Genomic DNA, 23451 nt, shown 5'->3' with positions numbered 1-23451 from the left:
ACAGTGGGTGAATGGGAAAAGAAGGTTGTTTGGTTACCTCTGGGATGTCAAAGTTCCTTCTGGATCAAGTCAAACTGCCAGCGGTTGCTCTGCAGTCTAATATTTTTGCTTCTTTGGAGATTAGTATAAGAAGTCTTGGGGAGCTGTTTCCCACTACTGTACTCTGATAGTCCCATCCCTTCATGGATGAAGCTGTGTCTGCTTTATTACTGAGTGGGTGGAGATTAATGGGTATAATGAACAGCCCAGATCTTTCCTGTTGAAGTGGAGGTGTCTGAAGAAAGTAGGCATTAGACACTGTCCCTGTGGGTATCTCACAAGAGCAGGTTGCCAAAGATAGAGGTCCATGGTGGTTAGCATTGCCATGACAGGGAAGATTGAATTCTCAGGGCCTGGCATTCATTATTTAGAAGCCAACTCTCATATGGGTACATAAAACACATTCTCTAGTATATTAATTCCTAGCTTAGTATTGGCTTCTCTGACTCTGTCCTTTGAGTCAGAACCCAGTGGTTAGTCCATAGAATTTCTGGCATCAGCAGCTTAGTCTCCATCTCCGACCGGGATTGAAGACTCAAACAACCAAACTTGGGTTTGAATGAGTTCTAGAGGTTGGAACCTAGGTCCTCTTGTTTTTGTGGGAAGCATTTTATATATTGAACCAACTCCCCAGCCTGAGATTTAATTTTTTTTAATTGTCAAAATAGAGAGTCTTGGGAATTGACTCCCTCACTGACCATAATTCAAAATTCCATTGTGATATGAAAGAAACAGAAGAAAACAAACTCACTTCATAAACTTAATAAAAAAGAACATCCTTATCCTGTTGTGATGGGCACACCCCTGTAGTCTCTGCATGGGGGGAGGTAGAGGCAGGATGATAGAGGGTTTGAGGCCAGCCTGAACGACAGTTAGAGACTGAGTCTTAAGGCAACACAAACAATCTTTTAATGCTGGAGATGTGAGCTGAGTCAGCCCACATGTGTGACTTTTGTTTAGTCTTCATTTTGGACACCATATTTGGTGAAGATTATTTTAGTTTCTGCCTAGAGGAGGCAACACAGCAGTGTAGGAGCTAGACTCTGCCTCACTGAGCTGTTGGAATTGGGAGGGAATGGGAAGTCAGGCAATATGCAAATAAGGAAATGAGTGTATGCTGGTCTATCAGCCCCATAGCAGGAAATAAATAGAACAGGGCTTTCTGGGCATAGCTGTGAGGGCAGGAGATACAGTTTACATAACTTGGCCAGAGAACTTGGAGCAATGGGGTGATATTTAGGCAAAAGTGGAAGGAAGAGAGGAAGTGAGTCATCTGTAAATCTTGAGAAAGAACATTCTAGACACAGGGAGCAGCCAAGGTAATGACCTCTAAGGTAGCGCATGAACTTCCTGTTTCTGAAAACCATAAAGAACAAGTGGGGGAAATAGGGGTGTGTCAGATTCCCAGAGAAAGGGGGAACCAGAAGCACAGGAATCTCAAGAATGAGTCACAACCTGACACACTTATCAGTTCACCCACTACTTTTTATTATGGCACATGGTATGTACAGTGCAGTCAATAGTTGTATGCAATGTGACATCAGAGCAATATGTCGATCATATTGGGAACCTCCATTCCTTTTAATGATCTTGAATTATAAATTATTACAACTGACTATTAAACCAGGGTGTTAAGGGCAACAAGATCTAATCTCTCCCGTCTAACTATTTTATTCTCTCTCCTCATCTCTGGCCTTCCCAGTCTCCAGTGACCTCGAAGCCACTTCTTTCTTCTATGAGATCAGCTTTCTTGTTCCCACAAAGAAGACACAGAACACACTATGTGTCTCCCTGTGCCTGAAGGTGTCAGTCATCAGAGAAATGACTAAGAAAATGAAATATATATAAATAATGTAATGTTCTGTAGCCACAGACAAGAATGAGCTTTCTCACTGGCAACAACATAGATGGGATGACCTGGCTTTCAAAGCGATCACTCTGGTTGGTTGTTGTGTCTCAGGAAGTGAGGGTTGGGGTTAGTGTGTGTGAGAGACAGACACAGGAGTCTACTGTAGTCCGGGAAGAAACATATGGAGTTGCAGTAGAAGGGCCAATGCTGGCACATTCCTAGAGGTTGTGAAGGAAGAACAAGAGAGGGTACAGAAGTGTAAGGCCTGGACTGTTAGGAAAATAGTTTCTAATTAATGAGAAAGGCAAAGAGGACAGGGAAAATTGGAAGGAGGCTATCCTAAGAAGGTGGGTGCCAGGAACTGAAGCCAGCAAGAGAAGCCAACAGCCACCTGGATGCTTGAGTCTGGAATTCAAGATGAACCACTGAGAACTTCTCACATTGAGTGACAACTTGCATTGAGCAACTACACAGAAACCAGCACATGTCTTGGCACTAGTCTTATCTGCCAGAGAGGTCTTTGTTAGGCAGTGGGAACTCCTGCAGCTAAGAACTTGCAAGCCCTTGAAGGAGAGGACCTTGCCTGGTGCCTAGCTTCCTAGTTTATAAGATGTAGCATAATGTCTATAGGACAATCTTATCATCAAAAGAATGTGTGTGTGTTCCCTGACACATTCAGATTTACATCCACTGACTGATATGCATAAGTCCAGGGAGGGAAATTTGGGTTTATAGTCTCAGTTCAGGGACAGCTAGCATCATTACTTTGATCTGAGGCAAGGTAAGCATCGTAGCAGAGGATGCATGGTTAGAGCTGAACTCTTCATCGCACAGCACTTCTTAAGAGGAAGTGACAGCCAGGAAACAGAGTCTAGTTACAGGGAAAGTCTGGGACAGTCATCACCTTCAAAAGCATGCCACCAGTGAGCTACTTTCTTCAGTTAGGTCCCAGCTTACAACAGCCCACTAAGCTATGGTTGTATGAATGAATTGATCCATTCATGATGTTCAGGTAAGAATGTAATGCTAGAATCTAGCCTCTGTTCAGGCCACATCTGAAGCAACCTTCCCCTTACAGATACTGACACAGTCTGTGGTTTTCTAACTAGTGGACAACAGTCAGTATTTCTCACTTGGGAACTGAGTCAACATCAAAAGGCCTATGGCACATCCTGCTTCCCTGTGTCCTATCTGGGAATTAAAGAACCTGCTTGTGGGCTCTTGCTGTGAACCTCCCCCATTCTCAAAAGGGATACACAGCTCCCTCTGCATGTGGGCTTTGATTCTCTTTAGAGATCCCACCAAACTCATACTGTATGTCTGCTATCTATCTCAGGTTCTGGGGCCTTAGCCATCCCAGGAATCCCCACCATACTATTGCTCCTCTGTCCAACCATGGCATTAATAACCCTTCTAACAACTCCTTAGTTTCAGATAATCCACCTCAGTGCTTGTTTAAACCACCAGCCCTATCCAAAATCTAGCAGTTAGAACCCTCATGATTCAAACATCTTTCAATGATGAGATGGAAGAGATGGGGACCAAACCTTCAACTCTTGAGCCTTACAAGGAGATTCAGATCTAAATTGTGATATGTTTCAATAAATAGTGAATCTAATCATGTAACATATACAGAGATTTTAATTGCTAAATATAAGAAAAATAAATATTTTACCAAGCCTAGCATATTTTCCTATACATTTTTTTTCAAATTTCAAAAATTGCATTTTTTGTAATTTGGATAACAAAGTCTCAAAAAAGAACCACATTTGTGTGCTGAAAGGAACACACACTCCAGTGGCATACTGTATTCAGATGCGTTTTTAAGGAGATATGTTTTTATGAAGTCAGTACTATATTTTAGACATAGAAACATTGTAAGAGACAAAAAATATAATTTAAGAAATTATCTCTACCCTCAGGAGACTTTACAATCTAATTGACCAAGTCAAATTAATTTAACTGAAACCATAGCACACAGTATACGCCTCAGTGTGCTTCTGTCTATGCCCCCTTCATGCCCAGCCCCAACACCACCAGGGTCTTACATCACAGTACTGGTATGTAAGGCAGAGGAAATAAGAAGAAAGAATTCTGTAGAAGAAAAACAAAAATAGAGTCTCTCTGTAGAGGGTAGCTGTTCAGTTTACAGTGAGGAGGTCTTGCTCACAGTTTCTTTGCTCATGACAAGATGGACAGTTTGTGTTTCACTTCTTTGCATATTATGAAGTTCTAGGCAGCCATGGTTTTGGACCCATCCCCTGTCTCTACACTGAGCATTCATGGTGCTGCATTGGTCTAGAGCTCAACAAGTCAAGCTTCTGTTGCCCGTCTCTGGCTCCTCCTGGCTCCATCCCTCATATATTCCAGGAAGTAACTTCTGTTGCCCATCTCTGGCTCCTCCTGGCTCCATTCCCTCACATTTCAGGAAGTCAAGTCAGTAGTTAGGATCTTAGACATTAATCCCAAATTTTGTGATCATTCTCTTTTGAACATAAGAATTGTTTAAAATCGTATAACTGGTGACTCAAGTTTTAAAAGTACTTCACATACTGGCCTCTATCCACCTTCTTCACGATGAGCCTGGCAGATAGCTGAGCTCTCTCTAATCTTTCACAGGCAGTTTCAGAGAAATTATCTGTAGGAATTCCACCCAAGTAACCTCCGCAAAAGAAATGTACACTGAACTTTTCTGTTTCTGTTGGGGGGGGGGGGTGTTTTGATGAAGGACTTAAGTAACTGAGGCTGATATGAACTCACAAAACAGCTGAAAGTGGCCCTGAATCCCCATTCTCCTACCTCAGTGTCCACAGTGCTGGGGTTAGGGATGTGTGCTGCTACATCCAGCTTTCTTATTGTCCTACTGGTAATTTAATACTAAGAATATATAGTCATGTTGAACAGTTCCATTGCTTAGATATTTAAATATTTGGTCCATATTAACCTGGATGAAATGTTCTTTCTTTAAAAAAAAAAAAAAAAAGTAGATCGGACCCAGGAACTCGCTCAGTGAAAGAGTGCTTGCTACACAGCATGAGGTCCTGGGTCCAATGACCAGAATCAAGATAAGAAACTGGGTGTGATCCAGCACACTCCTGTAGTCCCAGTGCTGGAGGTAGAGCATGAATACAGGATAATCCTTTTCAAGGGAATAAGGTAGTGATAGAATAGGATACCCTATGCCCTCCTCTGACCTCCAAGCATGTGCATACACAAATGTGCCCATACTATATACACATATACACATGTGTATACACATAAAAACATTCACACACATGTATACACACATATGGATATTACATACACATATACCACATATAAATATATACCATAATACATAAATAACACAATGCAGCACACATGTGCATATATCACACATATATAACACACATATTTACTCATACATATACACTTGGGCATATGTCACTATACATAAACCAAAAATATATACACACATGTGCATATACATACTTGTACAGATACATAATGTACACATAAACATGCATGACATTCATACATGCATACATATGCACACACATGTTCACATATACCATACATGCATACACACATAAATGATATCATATAATAAACTTCTCAAACACAATCTTCAGGCCTCTAATGAGTGACTTAGGTTTACTAAGTCTGTTACTTTATGGGGGCTGAGCAGAGGGGACATCTGTGAGCTCATTTTCAAATAGCTTGCTTCCCCTTTAGATCACTTACATGTTCATGGCCAGCATTAGCAGCTTCTGCCATCTGATGTGCTCTGCTCTCTAGTTTTCTGTTTAGACAGGAGTAAAAGAAGATAGATTTTGGTAGAAAACACAAATTGTAAGAGATAAGCTTCTTGAGAGACGTCTTCCATCCCCCATCCCCTGGCTGCCTCAGGGCTAGCAGACAGGCATCAGGGACTGTGTACTTTGGTGTGTGTTCAGAGATAAGGGCCACTCTGTCATGGAACAAGAAGGAGTGAAATTCAATCATTGTATTTATTATTGGGGTTTCAGTTTATTAAATTTCCAGAATGTTCTCAGTCATATTAAATATGAGCTATTTTTTCCCTTGAAGCTTTCTGATTGTTACCCATTCCACAAATTCCCCAGTGACTTTTCTTAATTGTTTCCCAGGCTTGGTTTTTTTTTATTAAAAAAAAAATTCACTGCCTACATTTTTGCAGCAAGTTTTGGGGTTCAGCATTAGCTCCTAGTCATCATTCATAAGAACTTTTTAAGAAAGCAATTACCTATTTTTGCACAAACTATTGCACAATTTTGGGGAGTTTACGAACCCCACCAATATATTCCACTAAACTAGAAATAAAATTGAGTTGGGCAAACTAGGCTAATTTAACTTTGTCTTCAACTCCTCTCTCCTGGTTCCCAGACCTCTAACAATGGTGAAAATGCAAATGTTTATTTTTAAAGCTTTGGAATGGTTTAGTTGGCTTTCTTTAACAGTACTTTCTCCCTATTTTGAACTTGCAGCATCAGATAAGAGACCGCTAGTAAGACCTTTAGAAAGTCCAACTCCGTGTTTTTATATACTTTGCTGGGAGCCAGTGAGAGCTCACATCTCTTGATGGGAGTACTTAAATCATCACTCTGCTCAGTTTCCCATTCCTAGAAGTACTCAGGGCAAGACCAAAACCATACTGGCTGCTATTCAAGCCCAAGGAATGCTGTCAGCCTTGGGCCATCATTTAAGAAACTCTTAAGAATCAGGAAAGGACTGGGGATGGGGTGGGCTTTTCTGTGCTGGCGTCTGCACTCAGGGAGCAAGTTCAATGCAGGGTCAAATAAAAAATTAAATCTTCATCCATCAGACAAATTCTAAATGGCTTCCCATGTTTTTCTGCCTTTCTAGGCACAAGAATTCGGTGAATATATAAAGATAATTCTTCCAAGCAACATAAGAACTTGTGATTGTCTTGAAGATTTCCATCTGAACATCACCTACGCATTCCAGTGTAATTAGAGGTGCCTCCCCCCACCAGCTCCTTCCTTCTCAGAACAACCCATGCTGTTGTTTCTTCCAGAAAATATTTTAGGTAGGCTTCAGTAAAGTATACATAAACATAGAGACTGTTAAAATAGAAAATCAAAAAGCATATAAAAGGGGAGGTTTAAAATAGTTACTGTAACTGCACATTAAATGTAATTTCAAACTTCCTGGCCATGCGGGGGTGGGGTGGGGTGGGGGATGGGGGTGGGGAGTGAGAGACAATGAGTTACATTGTTTTTAGTGTGGAAGGAAAGGAGCATACTGCTGTTTTAGAAGAAACCTGTTTCCCCCAACTTTGTGTATCTAAAGTGCCATGTCCAATGAGCCTGTTCACACCTCATAGAAAAGGTAGAGAGGGGGCTTCCTGGGCCTTTTTTCATATGAATACAAAATTCAGAAGCACAATAGTAAAAGTAACCCCAGAAAAACAAAACAACAAATCCACTGACAACCTTGCTGGCCTGAGAGAGGGAATACTATCAGGTGAGGAGAGTTGAGACAGCAGGTTCTGAAAAGAGGGCCTCCATGCACCAGGAAGCAGGTGCTGTGGATTTCCACACCAGATATGCTGATTCTTAAATATATGTGAGTACAGGCTTTCATTTGCTTTGAAAAATAATAAGAATAATGACAAATAATAATGCCTCACTTTCTGAATGGTGTATTTTAGAAATTCACAGAAGACTGGAAACTTATAAAGGGAATATATGCAGAAGGCATACAGAGCTAGAGAGGTGCCTCAGTGGATAGAAGGGCTTGTCTTGCAAGTGTGAGTGCCAGAGTTTGAGTACCTAGAAGTCCTCTATGTGTGTTGGGGGCCTCATATCAGCTGGTGTATGCTGTCTGGTTGGTGGTCCAGTGTTTGAGAGATCTCAAGAGTCCAGATTAATGGAGACTGCTGATCCTCCTACAGGGTCACCCTTCTCCTCAGTTTCTGTCAGCCTTCCCTATTTCAACAGGGGTCAGCTGCTTCTGTCCATTGGTTGGGTGCAAATATCTGCATCTGACTCTTTTAGCTGCTTGTTGGGTGTTTTGGGGGACAGTCATATTAGATCCCTTTTTGTGAGTGCTCCACAGCCTCAATAATAGTGTCAGGCCTTGGGACCTCCCATTGAGCTGGATCCCACTTTGGGCCTGTTGCTGGACCTTCTTTTCCTCAGGCTCCAGTCCAAAAAACCTAAACAACCCAATTAAAAAAATGGAGTATAGAACTTAACTGAGAATTCACAACTGAGGAATCTCAAATGGCTAAAAGAATGTGCAAAGTCCTTAGTGATTAGAGAAATGCAAATCAAAATGACCCTGAAACCCTACACCAGTCAGAATGGCTAAGATCAAAAGCTCAGGTGACAACACATGTTGGAGAGGATGTGGAGAGAGAGGAACACTCCTCCATTGCTGGTGGAATTGCAAACTGGTACAACCACTCTGGAAATCAATCTGGAGGTTCCTCAGAAAATTGAAAATAGTTGAAGATCCAGCTATACCACTCTTGGAAATATACCCAAAAGATGCCCCACCATGCCACAGGGGCACATGTTCCACTATGCTCATAGCGGCCTTATTTGTGATAGCCAGAAGCTGGAGACAACCCAGATCTCCCATGACAGAAGAATTGATACAGAAAATGTGGTTCATTGACACAATGGAATACTACTCAGCTATTAACGAGCACATCCTGACTTTTGTGGGCAAATGGATGGAACTAGAAAATATCATCCTGGGTGAGGTAACTCAGACCCCAAAGGACCCCAAAGTGCATGATATGTACTCACTAATAAGTGGATGTTAGCCAAGAAAAAAACCACCACCAACAAAAAAGTACAGAATACCCAAGATATAGTCCACAGAACTCAAAAGCTCAACAAACTTTTATTGAAGTGTTTGTATTTTCAAGCATTTACCTCATATTCTTAGAGCAAGCTAACAACACAACCCCCCTCCCCAGGCTTTCTCTCATGTCATTCAGGGACTTGTTACTGTCTTCCTTGGCTTGTGTCTTGTGTCTCATACAATTCCCTCCTGGGATTTTGTTACTTGGGTAGTTTTGTTGGCCTACAACTGGTACTCACCGAGCCTTCCACTACTGGTCACAGCGGCTCCTTATCCATATGTCCTCATTTCTTCCCTCTTCCCAATTTATTAAATATTATGGCATTTAGCAATGTTTTACCTGGTAAATAGATTTTTGGATTTAAAAAATGTTCATTCCAATTGAAAGTAGGCCCAAAGGAATATCCATTGCTCAGACATTGCTAATATCTCTCCCTGCTTGAGGCTGCCACATTGGTTTGCTGTGGCTCAAAGGCAGACCAGTGGAAAGAGAAAAACAGTTAGAAGCTTGCCACTCATATTGCCTTGAGCTTCATTTTGCTGTAATAGGAAAAGAGGAAAATCATTTTCTTTGTGGGAAAAAAAGACAGCAAAATTGTTGTTGTAAGAAGAATAGTGGTGCATAAAAATAGCTTGGTGAGCTGTCTGGATGTTGGAGACAGTAGCAGGTATGGCTCTCTGTGAATATAGCAGAAATGCTGACTTCCAGGCAGAAAGCCAGATGCTTCCTGGATTATTTATTTCTAGAAGCAGACAGAGGATTGAAATGAAAGCTATACAGAAATTCCAGGGGGACTAGTGGGATGGCTCACTGGGTAAAGGGACTTACCACACAAGGTTGGCAACTTGAATTCGATCCCTAGAACCCACTTAAAAAGAGTTGAAGAGAATTAATCCTACACAAACTGTATTCTGACCTCCACATATGCACTGTGGTATACTAGCCACTCCAACCCCATGTAGACACACACACACACACACACACACAGAGAGAGAGAGACAGAGACAGAGACAGAGACAGAGACAGAAAGACAGAAAGAGACAGAGAGACAGAGAGAGACAGAGAGACAGAGAGAGATGACACACACTCTACAAATACATTTTTTTACAATAATAAAGCACTCCCAAAGCTGAGAGGCTGGGCGACATTTGCAGGGACCTAATGTCCATGGGGACAGCCAATGAAAATAATTCAGGAACAGAAATAACTAGGTATCTTTTCCCAACATCGTGTCTCAAATTCAAACCAAAGTGAAATCTCTCTCTTCTTGGTAAAACATAATATATTTGTTAGCTGTCAACCCTCAGGGAGAACAAAACACCTTCACAGTGTATGGCAAAAGAAGCATTTGGCATTGAATGGAATTCTATAGCATGGGTGTCAGAGGCATTGGGATTCACAGTCAGGGTGGGGTAGGGAGGAGAAAATGAATAGAAGGAAAAATCCTGATAGATCAATCGGGCCTTGATCAAACACAAGAAATTACAACTGACAACTAGGAGGAACGAAGACACCAAGAGTATAAAGATGGCGAACTCTTATGCACAGTGCAAGGTGGGCTATTTTGAAACAAAACTGATCCAGAATTCAAAGGATTTACAAGGACATAGGATCCTGCTATTCAGAAAGCAGTCTGGGCCTTGCCTGTACATCAGAAAGGATGCTACAAGGTAGATTATGAATTGCAGGTGCAGCTTCTCTGTAAGCAAGGGTCATTATTAATATTTATCAGTGACTTGAGGGCAGTGCTGAAAGAATGGCCTCAGAACAGTGGATTCATATAGATCTATTGATGTAGTGATTCAGCTAACTTTAACCATCAGGCAACTTCAAGATTTAATGGCTGCAAATTGATAATGGTCCCAAATTTTCCAATATGCTCATGGGGAAACAAGCCTCTATTCCTTCTTTTTGGATTGGTCTAGGCCCTGTGCTGCTCTGATAGGCATGCAATATCAGTGTATTGTTTTTTGTTTTGTTTTGTTTTGGGCTAGGTCTTAAGATACTGGAAGATTTCATTTTCTAGCTCGTTCAGGTTCAGTAGCACTGCTTAATGGGTAATTGATAACGATCACCCAAATTCAGCTGTTGGAACACATGTGATAGAAGGAGTGAGCTGAATTCCACAAGTTCTCCCCTGACCTCTACATGCATGCCATGGTACACACATGTGAATTCACATACACACACAGAGACACATGGGAATACACACACTGCATTAACAATACTAGGCTGAGACAGCCATATTGTGAAGAAAGGCAAGCTCTCTATTTTTGTCATTCTAGAGAGCCAGTGATTCAACCTGAGAGAGGAGGGGATGGAGGGGTCGTTAAAATAAGAATGTCCATTTTCTCAACAAAATCAAAAAGATTATTGAAATGATTTGCATCAGGTGTAGAAGGCCATTCCCACTGCAGCATGAGTGTTCTTTGGAAGTTACTGCCTCTAACATGATCATGATTTGTGTCAAGTTCAAATTATGAGCTCAAACATGTCTAATAATCCTCTGTTAGAATGTTCAAATCCCCAATGTCCTTGAAGGAAGGGAAAAAGACATATAAACCACATACTGTGTTTTCTAAGCTGTGCTTCTTTCTGTCCTAAAATATAAAAAAAGATTGCAAATGAGTGCCACTAGGCACAACAGTGTAGAAACACAACTTCTTGTGAAGGTCAAGCCTGGCTCATGGCTGATACTTCAGAAGTCCATTCTGAAGAGAAAGGACAATGTAATACTGTTTCCTTTTTTTTTTTTTTCTTCCTTCTGTTCTTTTCTGCAGTAATTACAGTTATCTCAGAACTCAATGAAAATCTTCAAAACCCATCTCTCTTTTTTTAAACTAACATAATTCATAAATCATGAGGACTTGGTCTCTACAATGGGGTGTCACTCCTCTGAATTGGAGAAACAGCAGTCAAATCAGAGTGACATGTGCAGACTCTGTGCAATCTTTGGTGGGAGGCGGGCTGAGATCCACTTTCAGCCCATGGCATCCACCTGCTGCTTTTTAAAAGCTTGAAAGAGCTTGTCACTGGCGCAAATAAATCTAACTTTTCCAGGTTTGTGACAAGGGTTTAGTCCATGTCATGGAATTTGGGGAGGAGTTTGGGGTCAGTATGACACATGCTTTGAAAACCAAATTATCTTGGAACCAATTGACAACTATGTTTTTAACTATGAAACTGGAGTCTCTAGTGATGACTTCAGAAATATTCTGCAGAGACTGAAGAGCCAGTACCACCAGGCTGATGCCACAGACAGCTTATAGCGTCCTAGGAGAGGTCCTGCATAATCTGACTTCTTGAGGTCAGGAAGTTGGACTGAAGAAACAGCTAACCTATGGATTATTTCCTGACTTTGGCAACTCCAGAGTTGGGGAAAGGAAATACAAAGCTCCTCAACATGAAGAAACAAACAATCTCTCAGCCAAGCTTTATAGTCTTCCTGTCTGTGCCCAAGGCTGCCCCTCTGACTGCAGATTCTCAATCTAGTTCTGCCTCCAGAGTCTTCTGCAGGTCTGACATCCCGACCCTGCAGCTAACAGAAGAAGACAGACAAAAGGACAAGACAAATGGATTTCTTTACCTTACTCCTCACCCCACCATAAAATAATTCCTCATCTTCAGCTTTGTTCCCCCACCCTGCCCAACTGTATGCTCTTATAATTCAAAGGAGGCCGCCGCAAGTCTGTCTTGCCATCCATGCATGGGATGAGCTTGATGACTGAAGGAAGAAGCATCCAGGCTTGGCACTGGTTTTGTTGGAGCCTTGGCGTGGAGCCCAGGCTCATGGTGAACACTTTGTGATCTTAGTGGGTTCTTGATCTTAGGCTCTGCTGTGACTTGGAGGTAAAATTCCTGCCTCTGCTCACAGCCTAACACTCCAACTTGGTTCCTTTCAGCTTCACATACCCTGATCAGAGGACTTATCTTGGAAAGACTCCTTGGAAAGATAAGTAAGTTTATCTTGGAAAGATTCCAGTAGAGAATTCTGGTTTTACCCCAACACCCTGACTCAGTATATAGGAGTAGCCGTGGCTCCTGGTTCTGGAACCATGTCTGTAGCAGTCTCCCTGGGTGGCAGAGCAGGCTGTCCAGATGGCTGGGATTGCATTTCATAAACACTTCACTTTCTAGAGAAAACTCCAGTTTGCTGTTGAATTCTTGAAGTACCCTTGCAGCCAATTGCCTTTGCAGATGAAACTTTGAGGTCAGGAGCAACTTTGTGAGCCTGAGCATGATTACAATGTTGAGTAAAACCTGAAGACAAGTTTAATTATTAGGAAGACACGTTGCTCTTATACTGTATCAGCATTTACTTAAACCCAATTACAATTACCCAGCATTCAGTGCACTTTCCCAAAGCCATCTCCACAAGGTAGCAAATGAGCCATCTTGTAACCTCATCAAAAGAAAGGAAATGCTTTCTTGTGGTCAGCTGAGCTCCAGTCCTGCTATAAAGATGGAAAATTGTATATTGGATGGAGGGTTCTGAGGGACAGCAGGTGGGCTAGTAGCTTTAACTACATTTCTTTTCTAAAATCACATTTATTTCTTTTTCTTATGCTTGATTCAATGTGTGTATTATGAGTGCATGCATACATGTGTATGTGTAAGGGCATGCATACCATGAGTAGAGATTAGAGAACAACTTCTGAGTATCCATTTTCTCCTTGACAATGTGGTCTTGGAGATTGAACTCAGAACACCAGGCCTGATAGTAGGTGACTTTGCCTTCTAGACTATTTCACTGGATGCAAAAGTTGACAATATGTGATAAAGGTAAATAATAGCAAATGGGATGTCAGGTTTATTAATACCACAGGCCATATGTACTCTCAACTGTAAATTAACCAGTGCAGGCTCTTGGTGTACATGGCACTATTGTGCCGTCACTGTGAGGTCAATGCTGAGACACTGAATACTATGATTTTCCCTTTAAGAAGCCTTTGAATCAATTACAGTTGAGAAATCTTTTTTTGCTGACTATGAGGACCATGATTCTACCCTAAGACTGTTCCATCTGGAGCAGTGCTTTGGGCTCTAAGCATTCACTACAACTTCCTCCTGAATTGGGAGAGAATTTAGTTAAATGGTTTCTAGTGATGTGAAGGAGTTTCTGCAATTTCCCTAAAACAGACTTGGCTGTCTCTGATCCCGAAGCCAGTAGATTTCCAGGATGGGTGTCTTAGGTACAATGAACTTTTTGCATCGCAAAGGAAATAACAACACCTGAAGTTAATGTGCTACATTGATTTATGGGTTCACCAGGAGAAGCCCTTGCTTTTTAATAACAGATATAAAATCATTGTGACTGAACTCAAGAAAAAAAAATGTGTGTATGTGTTTATATGTATTATATGTATATATGCATGTGTGTATATGTATGAATCTGTATATATGTGTATGTATGAATTAACTTTGAATAGACAACTACCAAAATGATAAATTTATAATCTTGCATGCTCTAGACAGAGTTTATATGTTTGTTATCATAATGTATAGGTTATAGAAAGGTAAGTACAGGCATAATAGGAAAACAAGATGTCTTCCAGTTAGATCTCTGATAAGCTTCATCTTATCTTTCCCTCCACATCTCCCCTAGTCCCCCTTCTCATTCTCTCTTTTTCCTTTCAAAAGTAAGGCTTCCTGTGCTGACAAGATGGCTCAGAGCTAAAGCTGCTTATTACCAAATCTGACTTCCTGGGTTCAATTCATGAGATACACATGGTGAAAGGAGAGAAGCAGTTCTTATAAGTTGTTCTCTGACATCTGAATGCATACCATAGCACTTGAACCAGATACATGCACATATACACATACTTACTCCCCCCACAATACAATAAATAAATATAAGTAAAATAAATTGAATGTATGGGTTCCTGTTTAAAACTTTTCCTCTGGATTTTCACTAACAACTTCAGGAGTTTGTTGAGAGTTAGTGGATTTGTCTCAGAAATGACACCCAGATAGGGCTGGAGAAATGGCTCAGCAGTTAAGAGCACTGACTCCTCTTCTGAGTTCAATTACCAACAACTACACAGTGGCTCACAACCATCTGTAATGGGATCCAATGCCCTCTTCTGGTGTGTCTGAAGACAGCTACAGAGTACTTTTATACATAAAATAAATAAATCTTAAAAGAAGAAGGAAGAGGAGGAGGAGGAAAAGGAGGAGGAGGAGGCGGCAAAGAAGAAGAAATGACACCCAGAAGTAAATTACTCTCTACCTCCTATTTAGAAACTCATCCTACAGATTATGTAATATCTATATGACTATACATTCTAACTTATATTCTAAATGTATGTATCAACAATCAACAATACAGCCTAAGTATCTTCTAAGTGTCACAAATGCCAAACAAAATAGTGATATTTCAATGTTCTGGTCTGAGTTACTATGTTGGGTGCCAACATATCAGATCAAATTAAGGTGGTATCACTCAGACTAAATGTTACACCTTCAGCCATTCCTATCCTATCCTAGCCAACCCTCGTCTACTTGGGGAGCAAACAGATCCCCACCAGAGCAGGTTTTCTGGGAAACAGGAGATGGTAACAGAGTTTGTGTAACAAGAGCATCTCTTCTGCTTTATAGCAAAGTGACCTGAAGGAACCTGACCATCACCCACCTGCTTTCTACAGGAGCACTTGCTTGTTTTAGCTTTACAGAGCACACTGCTCTGCTCTTGTCCAGTGGGTGACAATAGTGGATCCATTTTGAGGCATGAAGGCTGCCTCCGTTGCATGAATCACAACTAAAATCCAACTGGATCTCTAATTAAATTAGTCATGATTTTGTCTTTTGACAAAAGCAGTAAGAATTCCTGAGTTCAAGTTTGGTTGACATCAAGCTAAAAAGGAAATGAGCTTGGGCTTCTTCTCATTATTTTGTCATGTATTCATTGGCTTGGGATGTAAGCCCATAGTTTTCATTTTTCAAAAAATTGCAAGAACAACATTCAAATCTGGGATGACAAGAAAGAGGATGAAAGTGAACTCTGGGACTTAGGAAGGACTTAGTACATGCAGATGCCTAGAAGGTCCCTGGTTTTCCTTTTAATCAAGCAAAAACATCCCTCCCAATGTGGAGTCTGAGCCCAGGACTTTATTCCAGTAACAGGAAGGCCTCTGACTCCTGTTAATTAATTTTCTTCTTTTTTTTTCTGAAAAACTTTGATCATTCACAAGAACTACAGCACTTGTTTACTTCCCCCTGCCTGTTAAAACCATCAACATCTTTTCAGAAATGAGCATTTCTGCTCCCTTGCACTTTACTCTCTTGCGTTGGCATCCTGTGGTAAACTTAAAGTTGTAGGGCCTAAGGGCACCTTCTTTCTTTATGTACCTCGTGCCTTCCCTGTGTTGACTTAACAGTACCTAGATTTCAGACTAACAGTTCCTGGGGATTAGGCTCAATTTCTAGAGGGAAAAGATGACTTCAGTTTGGCCAGAGATCTCCAGCAATGTTTTTCTCAGTTCCAGCCAAGGCCATCCATGTCACAGAGGATTTGAGAAGATCTAGCCTGTTCTTGATTTTAAAAAAATTATATGTATGCATGTATGACTGTGTATGGATTTGTCTCCTTGTTCCTGTGTGCCTATGAAGACCAGAAGATGGTGTTGGACCTCTTGGAGTGGGATTTACAGGTGGTTGTAAGCTGCCTGATATGGGTGTTGGGAGCCAAACACAGGTCCTCTGGAAGAACAGCATGTGTTCTTAAGTGCTGAGCATCTCTACTCAGCCCCATAGCCATTCTTAGTCACCTGATGTCAACAACTGACAATTGGATACACACATGTGTCCTAAGACACCAGTCTAGTTAATGACCTTATTAACAGAATTATAAACTGATGTAAGAAGTATTAATATTCAGACTGAGGAGAGGGCTCAGTGGGTAAAGTGCTTGCCAAGTACAAGTTCAGATCTCCAGAACCCATATCATGCCAGGTATCGGAGAGTACATAGGTAATCTAGGTACTCCTATAATAAGATGGGAGGTAGAGACAGGAGAATCCATCGAAGATCATCTAGTCTCAAATACACAGTAGTGAGCAATAGACCCTATCTTGGACAAAGGAGAAGGTGAGGATATAGGAGACTGTCCTCTGACCCAGAGTCTTACTGGGTCAGAGTTTACACTCACTCACACAGACACACAGACAGACACACACAGACACACACACACAGACACATACACCACACACACAGACACACACAGACACAGACACATAGACACAGACACACACACACACACACACACACACACACACACACACTGGAAGAAAGACCATGAGGTCACATGAAACCTAGAAAAAATTGTTCTCATACCCAGAAATGTTACCTCTCTGTTAGAGTTTGGATTCTTGTGTCTTTCTAAGTCCATCTGAAAGGCAGACAAAATCAATTAGCAACCCTTTCACCCTTGGGCAAAAAAAAAAAAAAAAAAGGCATTTCTACAGGAATGCCTTCCAGAGGTGATGGGTTGTTTAGCTCTAGGCTGTTTGTCTGTGCAAAGGCTTAGACAGAACTCCAGGGCTTCCCCAGGGGACAGGAACTGGCTCCATTCTGTCTCTCCTCTACCTTTGTAGGTTTCCTTACACCCCCAGGGTGAGGACCACTGCCTGTCCCTATTTGGGGTCAGCTGTCAGAAGACAGATCTGTTTAATATTTGGCTTTGAAGAAAATTGGCTGAATAAAAGATGAAAGGGCTCAGCTGCAAGTGATGGGGAAAGCCAAAAACAAGTCACAATTGCTTCAGTATTTCCATAGCAAAATAAAAATGATAAAAATAAATGTAGGTGAGAGGGAGAGAGAACATAGATGAGAGAAGGAGATGAGAGAAAAGGAGAAGGGGGGAGGAGATGGCAGGGAGGAGGGAAGGAGATGGGAGAGAGTAGGGGATGGAAGAGAGTGGGGAGATGGGAGGGAAGAGAGAGGAGATGGGAGGGAGGGAGGAGGAAAAGGGAGAGAGGAAGGGAAGATGGAAGAGGAGAGGAGGAGATGGGAGGGGGAGGGAGAAGATGGGAGGGAGAGTGGCAAGAAGAGGGAAGGGAAATAGTGGCTGCAGAAAGAGACACTTCTGGATTCATAGATGCTGCTGAGAAGCAGAGCCATATTTGGTTCTCAATGCCTGTCTACAGCACTCTTATTGATCCTGAGGTTGCCTCAAAATACAATTCACTGATTCAGTGGATCTATGAAAAACATGAAAGTTCTGAATTTCTGCTAAGACTCTGGGAAGCACTGATGCTACTGTCCTCAGGGAACATTCTAGAATATACTGGTTTTCTGCAGAGGGAATTGTCTCAGCAGGCCTCAGCTTGCCTACAGCTATCTGCTTCAAGGTTGTCCCTATAAAAGGCTGAGGAAAGAAATAACACAGGAAATGATAAAAGGAGAACAACGCTTTTTCAATATAGCAATTTTTAAAAGAAGCTTAGAAATTTTATGGGGGAGAGGGAAACATGGACGGATTCCTCATGGCTTTCTTCAGACAACATTCCTGTGTTGATTTGGGGTGGGTGATTTCTACTGTTAAGCATGTTGAAGTTGATGGTAAACTGTGAGGCAATTGTTCAAGTACTTGCTGTGACCCCTGCTGGGTGGATCTTCCCGGTAATTGTTAAAATACATCTCAGGGAAAAGTAGGCAGGGTCAGGTGGGTCAGCAGAGTGTGGAGCTGTCATTATTCAGAAGAGCAACCAAGCAAGCCAAGTCAGTATCTTGAAGTGAACACAGAGGAAGCTGCTTGAAGTTCAAAAGTCACATAGCCATTCCTTACTGAGGCACAACTGAGGTTGACAGTGCTGTCCCCTGAGAAATAAATAAATATGCTTCCTTTCTACCCTTTCCTCCTTAATGCAAATAGCTCCTAGAGGATCATGAGACTATCTTGATCAGCTCAGGAAATTTCTTACTCATGAGGTCCCACTAGCCTCCCTTGCAATGCACTATGATCCTTAGGCACACAATCCTTAGAAAAATGGAAGGCTTTATAGGCTCCCCTGATCTCAGCGTAGCCTAAAACTCACCTTTCAATTTATCAATTAGAAGTTAAAAATGTAGACTGGAGAGATGGCTCAGCTGTTAAAGGCTAGGCTCACAACCTAAAGTAGAAATTAAAATTAAATTAAAATACTAAATGACATACCTAGCCCGATTCAAACACACTCTCTTTCATAGGTGTAGAATCTTGCTTTCTTATTCCTTTGAGTGATTCTGACTCATTGCAGCAGGACAGTACCAGCTCCAGGTGTCTGGGCCCTGCAGCCATGGCCTCCATAGTCTCCCTGGTATCAGCTCAGGGCCACACATATGGCAGATGAGATGCTAAACAGACATTGTTGCCATGACTTTGTGTGCTTCTAGCATTCCCTGGGCACCTCCAAGACTTTGTTACAGATATAAAAGGAAGAGTTGGGAGAAATTTGGAGAGAAAAGGATTGCACACATAGCCCTGGTGATTTTTGCTTTTTTTGAATCAACATTCCTGTATAGACCTACCCCACAAGGTCCTAGAGTATTTAATGAGATAATGAGAACCCCACAACAGGTTAGGTTGAGTTAGCCTTCTTCTAAACTCTCTCTCTCTCTCTCTCTCTCTCTCTCTCTCTCTCTCTCTCTCCCTGCCCCCACCGTGTGTGTGTGTGTGTGTGTGTGTGTGTGTGTGTGTGTCTGTTTCTGTGTCTGTGTGTGTGTGCGCGCGTGTGCACACGCGCATGTGTGTTGGGAAACAAGATACACAGATATGAGCAGTCCTCTAGAGAAGGCTGTTGGGTAAGGAACAACCAGTGGGGAACTCAGATCTCCTGCATCCAGTCACATGAGTAATATTAGCTGAAGATTTCCTCACCCACCTCTGTGGTGGGACTGTAACTCCAGCCAACATTCAAGTGCAGCCTCTGTAACTGTGAACTAAAGCCACAAGAGTGGCCTGTCCATCCTTAATTCCAGACCCACAGAATGTATGTGGTAAGAAGTGTTTAATTATAAGTGTCAGGACAATTTTTTGTAGCAGAGGTTAATGACTACTCTGAGATAAAATGACCATAGGGAGGACTTGTGTTTTGGAACTTGTCTCTGTCCCAGAGATGATAGATAGGTGACAGCATGTACGTGGTCCTCAAAAGGTTGACTGTTATATCTCCTCATCACTCTCATTGTCTCCTCTGTCCATTGTGCTTAGGAAGGTTTTGTCTCCTATCAACCTTAGACTCTCCTTCCTCACTCTCAGAGCTTCTGCCAATAAGAATATAGCCTTGTAACTGATCACGAGTTGGAACAACAGAAAGAAATAATACTTGTTCCATGCCCAACAGATTCCTTTATTTTAAAATGTTTATTTAGGAATGATATGTTAATTAGTGTGCATCTGGGTTTAGCTGCATGGATATTAAACCCTGAGCTTGTAATTTTAGGCATGAATTTTTAAAATATCTTGTCTCCAGTTGGTTTACAATAGCCTTGGGTCTTGTACCATAGAGGAATAACTCATTCATTGTGAAATAAACATTTCCGTTACAATGAGACTTCATATGACATAAGATTTTCAAGCCCAATTAAATGCCTGATTAACAACAAATATTACATGGCTTGACAGACTTAATGATAATAAAAAACAATTTAGACATCACTGAACCACATATTGTAACAAAATTTGACTTTTTATAAGATTCAAACCCATCTTTCCATGATGACAAAGAAAAGGACAGAGAAAATAGTGAGCTAAAGTTAAGGGACCCTTGCTTGATTATGAGGGTCTAGATTAACTGCAGCTGATGCCCTAGTCTCAGCACTGTCTGTATTTAGATAGAGGATTGCTTAGAGTGCATGAATCACAGACTACTTTAGTCTACAACAATGAGCATATGGTTTAGGGTTAGGATGTAGGTTCAAAAATTGCTTTCTGTATTATTTTTGTTTATTATATAATATACACTGTATATTATAAGATATTATATATATAAGATTTCATAAGTTTTAGAAATGATATAATATTATTGTGTATATTGTTGAACAAATTAAAGCTAGTTCATCCAGGAGTAAGATGCATATAGGTTGAAAATGGGATGAGAACAAAGTACATTGTACTTCTTAAAGTGGCTTCCTTACTCAGTTGGTATTCTGAAGGCTCACGTTCCTTCACTATGCATCAATGTACCTACCTGAATTTCTTACCTAGACATAATACATCTAGATAAAATGAACACAAACACCTGAAGCGTAAACATAGCTCATACCCTAACTCCAGTCATCTACACTGATCACTGACTGCTTCCTAAAATAAAGAAGACTCAGCATGGCAAATATGGCGTTCACAATATAAGAAGGTAGTGTGCCAGGTTTAAATTCACCCTTTATGAACAGTTTTGTGTGGCAGATAGCTAGTTATGAAGCTTTTCCAGTACAGGGAGGTAGGCAGAGCCTTTGAAGAGGGCAGAGAAATAATCTGATCTTCATTTCCTGGGCAATACCAGCCACTGGTTCTAGGGAAGCTCTTATAAGAGCTAGCCTTGTGAATCTTTGTAATTGAAGCACTGAGAAGAACCCCTCAGAGGATGAATGGCTGTGCCTGATGCCTCTTTTCAAGTTGCCATTATGCCAGAGGAGTCCCCTCCTCAGCTTTGTGCTTCAGCTCCATAGTCATTTCTCTAAGCTTCTAAGCTTTAGAAATGTTATCCTCTTCTCTGCCATATCCCATCTCTAGCGCTACAACTGTACAAAGTACTTTGAATTACACACATGCTCAGTGACATTTGTGTAAGCTGCTCAGAGAATAGCCCACTATTGTTCTTGTTGGTGTACACACACTCCTTACACAACACACACACACACACAGGGGAGAGAGAGAGAGAGAGAGAGAGAGAGAGAGAGAGAGAGAGAGAGAGAGAACAGGAGAGAGAGAGAGAGAGAGAGAGAGAGAGAGAGAGAGAGAGAGAGAGAGAGAGAGAGAAGAGGTTTTATGCTCTAGTATAAGTCTATAATTCTTGCATATAGATATAAACAATGTCCAAATTTAGGATAAACTAAAATTTCTTTTCTAAAATGCTAGTAGAGTTCCTATTTCCTGATGTCACATGTGGACTTCATCCATCTCTCTCTCTCTCTCTCTCTTCTCTCCCCTCACATATGACCATGGCCATTGGTTTGAATTTTGTGAACATTTTTTTCTAACAAGCATAAGGAATTCTACTCTTAATGTATTGTTTTTCTCATTGAAGATAGCTGAGCCAAGAAATCATAATTTTGAAGGTTTTAGAGACTCTGAGTATATTGTAATTAAGTTTCCTGAAACAAAAAAGGCTAGGATTGTCATCTGTACTCACATTGCTGGTTAGCCCTGAGGTATGAACTGATTGTATACTATTCAATTATTCCATTCTTAGAACACTGGACAAATGTCTCCATGGGAAGATTATAGGTACTAATCCTCTTGCTGAAGACAATTAGAAAACCTGGAGAAATATTTTCTAAATTCTGAAGACAACAAAAGCTGATCGTGACAAGATATAATCAAGAATAAGACAGAATCTCACAGGTATAAAAAGGCAAAACTAGGTTTTAATGGGACCTACTATGATCCCTTGGGTGTCTAAAGCTCATTAAGTGTGAGCAGGATCCTGGGAAAGTGTTTGAACTTCAACTGAGCTCCAAAAGATGAACACCAGGTGAAAAGCACACCAGACCCCATGTATGTGGCCACTCAGTTCCAAATAATCCGCATGACACAGAAGTTTCCAATCCCTGAATTTAAGTCATGGCAACCCAAGAGTGTTACTATGCCAAGGTTACTAGAAAAATAAAATAACAACAAAACCAATCTCTGGAAGGAAAGTCTGTCATTCTTACAGTTTTTCAGGTAAAATTAAAAGATGTTCCAGTAAAAAAAAAAAAAAAAAAAAAGACGTTAATGGCAGAATCACCAGGCATGTTGATTAAAATGACCATGCTTACTATGTTCAATGGAATAAAACAAAACTAAGATCTAACATTTCCAACATTTTGGAAGAGAATTGAAACAATACAGAAAATGGTAGATATGAAGCTAATTGGGTGAACAATCTACAACTGAAAAGCACAAAACAAGGATTGAGTAGCATTATCAGAGCAGAAAAGACACAGCAGAAGAAAATATTGGAGAAGTGGAGAGCATACAGTATAGACAGCATCAAGAGGCTGCAGATTGCAGATGTGCCAGTGAGAGAGGAAGTCATCCCAGAGAGAGGTGCAGGAAGGAAAAAAAAAAAAGATAGGAAGACCATCCAACATAGGAAGTCTTGGGATTCGTAGTGTAAGACTGACTTTAAAAACAACTCTCTTATTATTCTTTTGATGCATTTGGAATGATAATTCCCACCATTCTAGGAGAAGAGATGCAAGGAGGAATACGAAGAGAAGGAAAATCAGCAAATTCAGTCTCGCCCCAAATTGTCTTCTATGGGAACAATAGCTGGCTTGTTCTTTCATCTGTGACTCCTTACTAGAATTGGAAATTAGGTTCCAGAAAAAAAATCTAGAAAATACAGGAAAAATTCAAAGAACAGGAGTAGGATTCCATCTTGCACCCAAAGAGTGATCAAGACTTAGATGTGCATATTTACAATATTCAAGGTTCTTGGCTATTTCATTGATCCATAGATTTCAGCTCCTAATTCTCATAGCATTCTCATGTAGTCAGTAGTATTTTTAGTTTGTTCTATGAAGAAAACAAGGGACTGAGTGAAGG

This window comes from Mus caroli, chromosome 18 (assembly GCF_900094665.2).
Source record: "Mus caroli chromosome 18, CAROLI_EIJ_v1.1, whole genome shotgun sequence".
NCBI lineage: Eukaryota > Metazoa > Chordata > Mammalia > Rodentia > Muridae > Mus > Mus caroli.
This window is presented reverse-complemented; position numbering follows the sequence as displayed.